Source organism: Ostrea edulis, chromosome 10, assembly GCF_947568905.1.
Source record: "Ostrea edulis chromosome 10, xbOstEdul1.1, whole genome shotgun sequence".
Taxonomy (NCBI): Eukaryota; Metazoa; Mollusca; class Bivalvia; order Ostreida; family Ostreidae; genus Ostrea; species Ostrea edulis.
In genome coordinates this window covers 4370821-4381532 of record NC_079173.1, presented here as the reverse complement: position 1 = coordinate 4381532, position 10712 = coordinate 4370821, and the positions used below count along the sequence as shown (strand labels likewise).

The following is a 10712-nucleotide window of genomic DNA, read 5'->3' as shown; positions in this document are numbered from 1 at the left end:
GTTGATGAATTTAGATAATTTGGAAAATACATACAGCATAATCAACTGTCATCAAAGGATGTCCATATCAAAGACTCTTAATGTATATAAAAAGATTAATGGTGAAACGTAGTGCAATAGATCTATTGTAGTACGAAAACTGTAGATTTGGGCATTTTGCCAAAACGGGATTTTTTGTTGGATTTCGTTGATGAATTTAGATAATTTGGAAAATACATACAGCATAATCAACTGTCATCAAAGGGTGTGCATATCAAAGACTCTTAATGTATATAAAAAGATTAATGGTGAAATGTAGTGCAATAGATCTATTGTAGCACGAAAACTGTAGATTTGGGCATTTTGCCAAAACGGGATTTTTTGTTGGATTTCGTTGATGAATTTAGATAATTTGGAAAATACATACAGCATAATCAACTGTCATCAAAGGGTGTCCATATCAAAGAATCCTAATTTATATAAAAAGATTAATGGTGAAATGTAGTACAATTGATCTTTTGTAGTACGAAAACTGTAGATTTGGGCATTTTGCCAAAACTTCATACTAATGACAAATAATACAACCTACACCATTTTCAGTTAAAATGAACAATATGAGCAATTGATATTTCAAAAATAAACATGGAGAAGTTTAACATATTAATAAAAATTAGTTAGAGTGATTTAAAAAAAACATGTAAACATAAACTGTAATCCAGTAGTACCCCCCCTCCCCAAACACCAAGTAGATTTTGCAATCATTTCCATAAACGAGCTATATTACATGTACTGTATTGTCATGTAAACTATTATCAATAACTATAAAAAGTCTTCTCAAGATATTGGGTAGATATCAATTAATTGTCCATTGTACTGCCTTGTATTTGTTGAAATTTGACCTGGAAATCATTGGGGTCATCTACTATTCATAACCAACCAACATATGAAATATCATAATTGAACAACAGGCCCAAGATATTGGGGGGACACCATTGCATAGAGTACTAGCTACATTTTTAATTGATTGATTTATTGATATTTTCCGCCACACTCAACAATTTTTCAGTTTTCTGATGGTGCCCAGTGTTTAATGGTGAAAGTGAGAACCCAGATCCAATGAACCTGGGAAGAGACCTTCCGAAAGTAAATTGGGAAACTTTCTCACTTATATGTAATACCAGCGCGAGCGGGATTCGAACCCGCGCCGACTGAGGCAGTGTCATTTTGAACGCTATGCTCCAACCACTCGGCCACGGAGGCCCCTGCCATTTTTAATCTTTTGACCTGAAAATCAATGGGGGTCATACACTACCAGTGACCAACCCCTGTATGAAATATCACTATCAATCAAAGGGTTCTGAAGAAATTGGTCAGACATCAATTGTACAAAGTATTGTATTGCACCTGGTGACCTTTGGACCAGAAAATCAATAGGTGTCATTTTCTACTGCAGAAACTGCATGAAACTTTAAAATTTATTGAAGTTTGTTCAGTGTTACCGTAATCTATGTTGACATACCAGTAATTAGTAAATTTATAATATTAACACAGAACAACTCATTTTTGCAAAGTTGTTTATTCAACAAACATGGATCACAATGTTATCCAAACAACACAATCATCTTTTGTTAAAAATCATTATAATAGTGATTTTCCTTCAACTGTTCAGTAATGAATCCTTATTCAGTAGGCTCACATAAGACACTTGCAGGTTAATTTTGCAATGTTTTAGTTACATTAGTCTTCTGACACCAAAACTTGATCTTAACTAAGTCATGGTGTTTCCTTAGAAGAATAGTTTACTGAATCAGGATGGACTTGTGTCGTGAGGTGTGTTCATTGACTGTAAAACTCGCATTTTTTTTCCATTCTCAAGAGCTCTTTTTTGTCTTCTATATCACATAAGAGTCATGGAATGCATCTTCTGCTCTTCAAGTTCTAAAAAATGTGTTGAACAAATATTGAAAAGTTCATCTTATTTTTCACATTTTCATACAGTACACACCTAATTCAATTTGATTAAACTAAATTTACATGTACAAGATCATTCATGATGCTAGAATAGTAATTTTACCACTTAATTAATTACTTATTTGATAGATTACCCGCCCCTCAAAAATCATCTGTGAAATAACATAGATTTATATATCTGGCATTAAATTATGCACTTCTGTTGACAAAAACTCATTTGTCATCAATATATTTCTCAGAAAATAAAAATTAAAAAATAAAATCTTCCCACAGTCTGCCCCATACTTTTTGGTGACCCAGGATGATAATCTTACTAATTAAGTTGAATTGGCCTAAAGGATGTTATGTTTTGATACAGTTTGTATACATGTGTTTATGCTGTATTGAAGAACTATTAATAGTGTTAATACTCATAAATTAACAAGATGTCCACAAACCTTATTGGTTACCTGAGTATTAATCAAATTAAAAAAAAATTCAAAGTATCACTATAGCTCTAAGGGCTACAAAATCCATGTTATACACTATATGACTCTTTTGGACCCACATTCACAACCCTGTGTTTTCGAAATTCGCAATTTTGATACCCCTTTCTGTTTTTCCTTCATCAGCATTCAGCTTTATTTAAGGTAGTTCCACCCTCCTGTGATGTCATAATATTTTGCGGAGTCAATGATTTAATAAGATTTATGCATAACAATGTATGGCCATGATGTAACAAAGTATGTAAATATTAACTAGTCCTCAATTTCTTTAGATCAGAATCATGATGTCCTTAGTATATCAGCAATTCTTCATTAATAATTTCTATCAATATTTTCGACAACCAAACACAACAAAACATGCAATAAGATATGCCTAAAACACATGTATAACCAACGCATACATGTACATTATTAATTTATCGTTTCACAATGAACAACACTACTTGTTGCTAAATGTACACCAGATGCCAATAATCAAAGCATGTTAATTATCTTGAATTGGCATCTCTAGTGTAAAATTTTTGTTAAAATTTACTTGTTAAGAATTTTCAGGCATTATTATGAAGTCACCCCCCCCCCCCTCCTTATCACATGTATGCTTTCATTGTGCTCTTAATTCTAGGTGTCTGTTGTTTTAAAAACAGACTACTACTGAAATCATCAGTATTAATTGCATAATTTGGACACAAATAAATGTCAAATACACTTATAACCCCCCCCCCTTCCCCAACTCTACAATTTAACCAAGTGTATATCTGAAAAAGTTTTCTCCATAAAATTGAAGAAATCAAACCCTGGTTCTAAAACAAAATTCTCAATTTTGGTATAGAGCATTTTTAAAAGTACCGTCAATCCAGAGTCCTTAGATTTACAATCTATGTTAATTCCCCTTGTCCCAAAGATGCTTAAAAGAAATTTGAAAAGAATTGGAAGGGTGGTTATCAAGAAAAAAATATTAATGTTCAATTAACGTCTTATGATGACTGACGCACACAAATAGCAACATGTAGGTCACTTGAGTGATTCTCAACATTGACCTAATTAGAATTGATCATTTTTACAAATGATACTGAGCTCATACACATGTGTACATATATATGTGCGTCATTGACAACAAAACAACTAGTCTTTTTGAGTATGCTAATTAAGTGAAGTAATACATTTTTTTAGGAAGTTGTGATGAAAAGGTTTCAAGTCATCATGTCGCATAAAAAATGGATGGTCTCCTGTGATTATTCTAGAGAATTTAGTTTCCATGCAGGCTCTATAACCAAGAAACTAAACCCAATGTACCACATTCCCCACATCTATTAATTTGTTTTAGGATTTATAATACTGGGATTCAAATTTGAATTTCAAATTATGTATTCAATGTGTATGTATTAATGCTGAATATTTACCTCCTCAAAGTCAGCAACTTGGTCAACTCCATCTTTAGGTGATTTGCACAGTATGATGCTCATACAGCTGAAACACAGAAAAGCACACATTAATTACATAAAATAGTGGTCATGTATTTTGGCCAAAATATGTGATTATTGGATGAAAAAGTAAGAATTCAAAAGTATTTGAATATTTACAATTTACATTCAATATTTTTTGATTTACTTCAGTTGACAGGACCTACATGTATTAAAATTTGAGGGCCCAGTTACAGGACCCAATTCAAAATCATCAATTTTTCATCATTTAATTTTTCCAAATCAAGTGTCCTAAAGTTCATAATTACAGAGATGAGAAAACTTTAAATCATAATAGTATTTGTGTGATTTCTTCTGTAGATTAGAACCATCACATATTAGTGGGGGTTACCACAGGTAAACAAACTTGAAAGTAGCCTGGCTCACCAATATATATGAGTTTAACAATCTTTATCTAGAATGCACACAGGCATTCACATGTTTGTTTTTATTGTAAACTTGACAGTCAGAGAGAGAGAGAGAGAGAGAGAGAGAGAGAGAGAGAGAGGTCATTACTTAGGATTACATAAGGATTACATAAATGAAGCCTAGTCCTTTTGAAAATTTCCACATGAAACATGATTTTATAAGTATTCCCCAATTTTTACTGATCCTGAACTCTGTGTAAATGTGATAGGAAACTCCCTGAGTGAATGTTAGGTTGGGGACATACTTAACTAGTATTCTATATTGTACACCCATGCAGTAAATGACAGGACTACTTACAATGTTCAGTCTACATGTATACCACTATAGCTGACTAGCCTGGCTGGCAGTATAAAATAAATTGGGGTTCTCATATGTTTACTAAAAGCCAAATTTTCTGATACATTTTATTCAGCCTTCACGTTAGAATTTGGATTCTAAATCAAATAGAATACTTACGTCAATACAAGTTCCAACACGGCAACAGGCAGGGTTTTTTCATATTTTCTATGAATATGTCTGTCAGCCTTCTGTTTCCCTGGTCATTTTTTTAGTCGGATGTGATGCAATAAAGCGTTAAATTCCACAACATTTACTTTTTCTACGAATACGTAGACGATTGGATGCTAGAGTCCGGTGACTATGGCAAAGATCAAACGGATTTGTATTCCATGGAATAAACCGGAATCCTTTAGCACAATTGAAGATAAAGATCGTGGTAGTGAATTAAGTGAACAAAGAGCATCTGACATTGATAAACTTCTGAAGAACAAATTGAATAAAAACTCAATTTCCACCTCCTGCCATACTGAAAACAAATGAAGGCTGTTCATATCTCCAATACAAGAGAGTGTTACAAAGGGCAATAACTCTTTCTTGTGTATTTTGGTTTGTGCACCAGAGGAAACTACTGGTTTATGTGTTTACCTTTGGTTTCTCCACAAATGTGTTTCTGTACTTTTTTAAAGTAAGATTCAATACATTTTACTAGCATGTGAGTTTACACCAAATGACTGGGCAAATATATTTTATCCCTCTCTAAAAATTACATATATCAAACCCTTATACATCATAAAAATAATTATTTCTATTGTTTTCAAGGATTAAATAAATACAAAAAAATTTCTAAAAGCTAGAACCTAGCTCAAAATATTTTTTTACAAATGTTGTTTTTAAAAACAATAGCGTTTAATTTTTTATTATTCAAAATATAACATACATGTGCATATCTTGTCCACCTGTTGTTAGAGGATCGGTTTCTATGGCAACCGTTGCTAAGTCAAACCTTTGCATGTCCTTTTTGTTTTATATCTATCATAATATTTTTACATACAAAGTTTCATAAAAATCTGTGACATACCGTGGCCACTGAATTTTGATAGTTACATAGAATCAGTCTTAAAATCTACTGTCTAATGTGTTTAAAAGGTTTCACAAAAAAAATTAAGGTTATACATTATCACAGAAGCTCATTTTAGAGAGTTTATTATTTGTTTTGTAAACAAAGATTATGGTATGCAAGGTGAAGATAACGAACAGTGATCAATCTCATAACTCCTACAAGCAATTCACAATAGATAGTTGGGCAAACACGGACCCCTGGACACACCAGAGGTGGGATCAGGTGCCTAGGAGGAGTAAGCATCCCCTGTTGACCGGTCACACCTGCCGTGAGCCCCATATCCTGATCAGGTAAACGGAGTTATCCGCAGTCAAATCAGTGTGCCAAGAACGGCTTAACAATCGGTATGAAACACGTCAGACAGCATTTGACCCAATGCGAGGTTGTATTGACGAACTAGATCGTTATAACGACCATATAATTTGCGAAATACTGACTTCAATCGAGACTGTTGACATCCCTGTACCATCAACTTGTTTGTCAGTAGCTTACCTCGATTTAAAAACTGACTATACCCAGAACAAGCTCTTGCATATCGAATCAGTTGAGATATATAAACACCATAGGCAGGTGATAATGGAATATTGCTACATCAATGTGGGAAGTTGACGATGGAGAAGCTGAAATCATCTCGTTTGTCATACAGTTGAGTTGTCAGTTTGCCGTTAATGTCTACTTTCAATAAAATATCTAAGTATGAAGCAGAAGTGGGCGACTCTGTGGTGTCCTTTATTTCGAGCTCACAGGGATATATCAAATCGACATATGAATGAAAGCTATCATTGTTAATAGACAAAACATCATCGATATATCTAAAAGTCGAATTGATGGTCATATCGAGAGATTTTTTCTTCTCACGTAGAAGTTTTTGAATATGTTATTATTTACGAAATTTTCAAAAGAAATGGATTTTGATTTAAGTTTATTATATCTTTCACATTTCGAGTATTCTTTGGGTAAAATGTGTCATCTAGAAGTTAAAATTTTTGACTATGCAAAATTAAGATACTTTATATTTCTTGCATTCAGATCAAAAGTTTGGCTGTCAACATTAAATGATTTATATTTTTGACGTTTAACATCAAAATTGAAAAATATTTTTTTTTCAAAAATCATGAACCAGTCCCTTTAAGAAATAACAAGCAGCATGCGCAGTGCAGTAAAACAATTGAGAAATTCATATTGCGACATATGCATGCAAGGTGAAGATAACGAACAGTGATCAATCTCATAACTCCTATAAGCAATACAAAATAGATAGTTGGGCAAACACGGACCCCTGGACACACCAGAGGTGGGATCAGGTGCCTAAGAGGAGTAAGCATCCCCTGTTGACCTAGTACAATGCATAGCATACACTGTACTAAAACTAATGATGATAATATGATTTTATCATATAATAATTATATCAATATTAAAACATATATGATAATTCTTAAATGAATATGCAATTAAGAATTAGTATTTTGAAACCTATAATTACAAGTTGTGTCTATCAAAATTTAACTGAGGTTTGGTTGAATTACTTAAAAACTTTCACTATGCCTGTTTGCAATCTCAATGGTCGTTGTGAAAACTATTTATTCAGACAGGTTTTATAAGAAAGTGTGTTTCAACGTGGTCACAAGATGAAATAAGATTACTTAAATTAACTTTGAATTGACTTTCTTGTTGACATCTTAAATAATTGATCAATTTTCATTCCCATAAGATAATTGGACCCCATATGGTGGCCTCAACCTAGCCGAAAAGGGTCATGATATAACTGAACTTACATTCAAAAACATGGGGATGATTTGATACCAGCATGACTAAATTAATCTTGTTCTGGAGAAGGTGAATGTCACAAGGTCAAAAATACATGGTGTATGAAAAAAGGTCTTGTCAAAAGAAATCTAAACCAAGCTTGGCAGGACAAAGCATGTATAAAAACTCTTCAGTTTGTCTGACAGCGATTCCCAATCTGCACTTGAATAGTGAACTCTTTTAACATGGATATCTTTCTTTGTATACAAGACAAAATCACAAAATGAAAAATTTCCTATTGCCATTTGACCAAGCATCTGGACATAATATGGAGAGGACATATTTTTTTCAATTTATATTTGCCATCAGCTGAAATACAAGATGAATTTTTTGACATAGCAACCTGAGAAATCTCATTCTGAAAACTGAATGGACATTTGATTTCCAACAGTCCTTTTCCACAACATTTACATTCTGTAACACCATCTGGGGAAGCGGCAAGGTAAGGACAGTCCTTGTACACAAATATACCTGTCTCAGAACACTGACATGATGGATGCCGACTGAGCTTGTACACAATGTACTTTCCTCTGGTATCAGGTTCTTGCGACTTCCCATATTCAACAGACTTCGGAGTGAATTTGCATTTTCCCAAGATACTCTTTACAATGTAATTTTCTGTGCTGTTGCCTCTGTAATGAAATGCACTGTAAAAGTTCGATGCAGTTAGTCTACCTTTCCTTCGATGCTGCCACATCAAGTTATTTGATTGGCCCCGTGTTAGTTCCTTACCTTGATTTATGTAAGAATCGTCAATGCTGAGATTTTCTTGCCTATGTTTGGCCAAAAGTTCAATGATGTTAAGAGGAGTATCTTCAACCAACATTGACACATCACTTTTGCTGTCAGAATCAGACAGTGTATATAATGTCACTGCAGCTGTCTGGCTTTGCTTTAGGACTTTCATGATGCCTTTCTCTATTGCCCTTTGATCCAGTGTTGCCAATTTCAGGGGTAGATAGCCAGAATCCACAGATGGGCGTGCCTTATTGGGTAGATTCATATCAGATCTGCAATTGAATAAGGCCTAATATATATAAGTAAAAACTGAAACAATGTGCATTGTAAATTTCAAATCGATTTATCATTCTCAATGTTGAAATACAATTTTAATATTGTTCTCTAAACTTGATTGTTTTCTTCTTCAATTTTAAGAGGTGTAGGGTTCCATCTAGAATTTTGAAAATACTGGATTTATGTGGAATTTTGAAAAAGTGTTTCAATTTTCACAAACTCAGAATCTATTTCAGAAATGGAGAAAGAAACATTGAAGAAAATTAAGATCTAATTAATTTTACATAGAATAGTGCCTGTTAAATCTTATCTTTAAAAAAATCAAAATTATAGATGAAGATATCTGCACTCTCTGTAATAGCGAATGTGAAATCATTATGCACGTGTTCTAAATGTAGTAAATATTTGGAATGATCTTAGTCTACATATTTATAATACTACATCAAAACGTACATGTTTTAATGCCAAAAATGTAATTTTGGAGAGATACCTTTTACTCATAATTTTTTTTTATAAACTTCATAATACTATATGCCAAACAATATATTTTTAGCTGTTTGAAATATGGCAAAATGACAAATTTACTTGGATTGATAAACTTTTTAAGAATCCATTATGATGTTGAAAATATATTTCTGTAAAGAATTGAGCTGTTGATAAATTTGATTCTCTCTGGGAACAGTGGAAAAATATGCTGGAAGTATAATGACACTGTATGTAATATAGTATACATGTCCAAAATCAGGACTGCAATTTATTTTGCTTTTTTTCTTCTTTTCCATATAAGAAACTTATCTTAGGTTACTATCACTTGATTTGGGGAGGTGGGTGCGGGTTATTGAGGTTTGTGGGGCTTATTGGTGCAAACGATATGCAATGAATTTGTAATATTCAACACATATTGCGCAGAAATAAAGCATTATTAAAAAAAATTAAGGTTACATAATGTAAAAGGAGAAACATTTTCAAGATTTTTAACAGTTGAATGGCTGATGAGGGTTAATAATTCCAAAGCAAAGGACTTTTTCCTGTCCGATAAATACTTAATAAACCCGAAAATGCTTACACTGCATAAAACACGAAATTAGCCACAACACATGTACACATACAAAAGATACATGTATAAAACACATAATACCAGAGTATATGAATACTTATGTAACATTCTTGTTCATCCATATCACATCTAAAGAATTACATCTCTTTAAACAAGAGGGAAATGGACAGTCAACGATTTTATATTTAATGAACAAAGACCTTATAAATTATCAAACCCGGGGGAAAACAGAGTTTAAAAAAACCTCTTGGGAAAAATCTCTGAAACTGGACGAGATAATTTATATATACAAAATATCAATTATATTTTGAAGTTTTGAAGTTCGTCTTGGTTGGCGGCTAGAGAATGATCACGTTCGATACTACCCATCGAACCATTTAGGCATGATAATTAACTGATTGGCTCGTTCATTCAAGCTCGACAGACATATATACAAAATATTGGCATGGATCCATTAATACAACATTTTTCTGCTCTTCTATCAAACCGCGAAAAAAATTAAAATTCACTGCATCTCAATCAAATCATTTCTTAAATAAAACCAAAAACAGCAAATACATTTTGCTGACAGCCCGCAAAACGTAACTAGAAAATACAAAGATAGGTGGCACAGAGAGCAGTATAACGTAATAAAGTTTCGATGATAATAGCCGGATAAAAAATCTAACAGAAGACAATGGACAAATGTTGATCAAGAAACGTCACCTTAGCGTAGACTAAATAATTCTCATAATCCTTCAAAAGTCTTCTTTTGAAGTTTATCCTTGTTTTTCGAACTTTTCCTAAAATGATGTTCATTTTGGATCTTATTATCGCTTCTGACTGGCCACATAATGTTTTATGTTTTGTCTGTGCATATGGAATTGCTTCGGTGTACACATTTGATTTTTTAAATCTGAATAGCAAAGGTTTCCATTTTTACAGTTCTTCTTCTTCTTCTTCATCTGTCCATCTTCTTTTACAACCTAAAATCACAAAGAATGAAACCAGAAATGTATAGTAAATAAACTGCGTACTTCTAAACAGGACAAGCACCATTTTATCTGGGTATAGTTTGAAACTATTTTGGTTTCAAACAAGAAAGTGCATCCCTATGAGACATGGTTAGCCTA

At 32.9% G+C, this 10712-nt stretch overlaps 1 long non-coding RNA gene across 1 annotated transcript; it reads right to left on the bottom strand.

The window, feature by feature from the left end:
* Positions 1-1539: 1539 nt before the first annotated feature.
* Positions 1540-5168, bottom strand: LOC125666561 (uncharacterized). Its single transcript, XR_007366733.2, has 3 exons — positions 4781-5168; positions 3836-3902; positions 1540-1917 (listed from the first exon to the last, which is right to left on the bottom strand). It is a non-coding gene; the product is annotated as an uncharacterized LOC125666561 (long non-coding RNA).
* Between the last annotated feature and the right edge of the window lie 5544 nt (positions 5169-10712).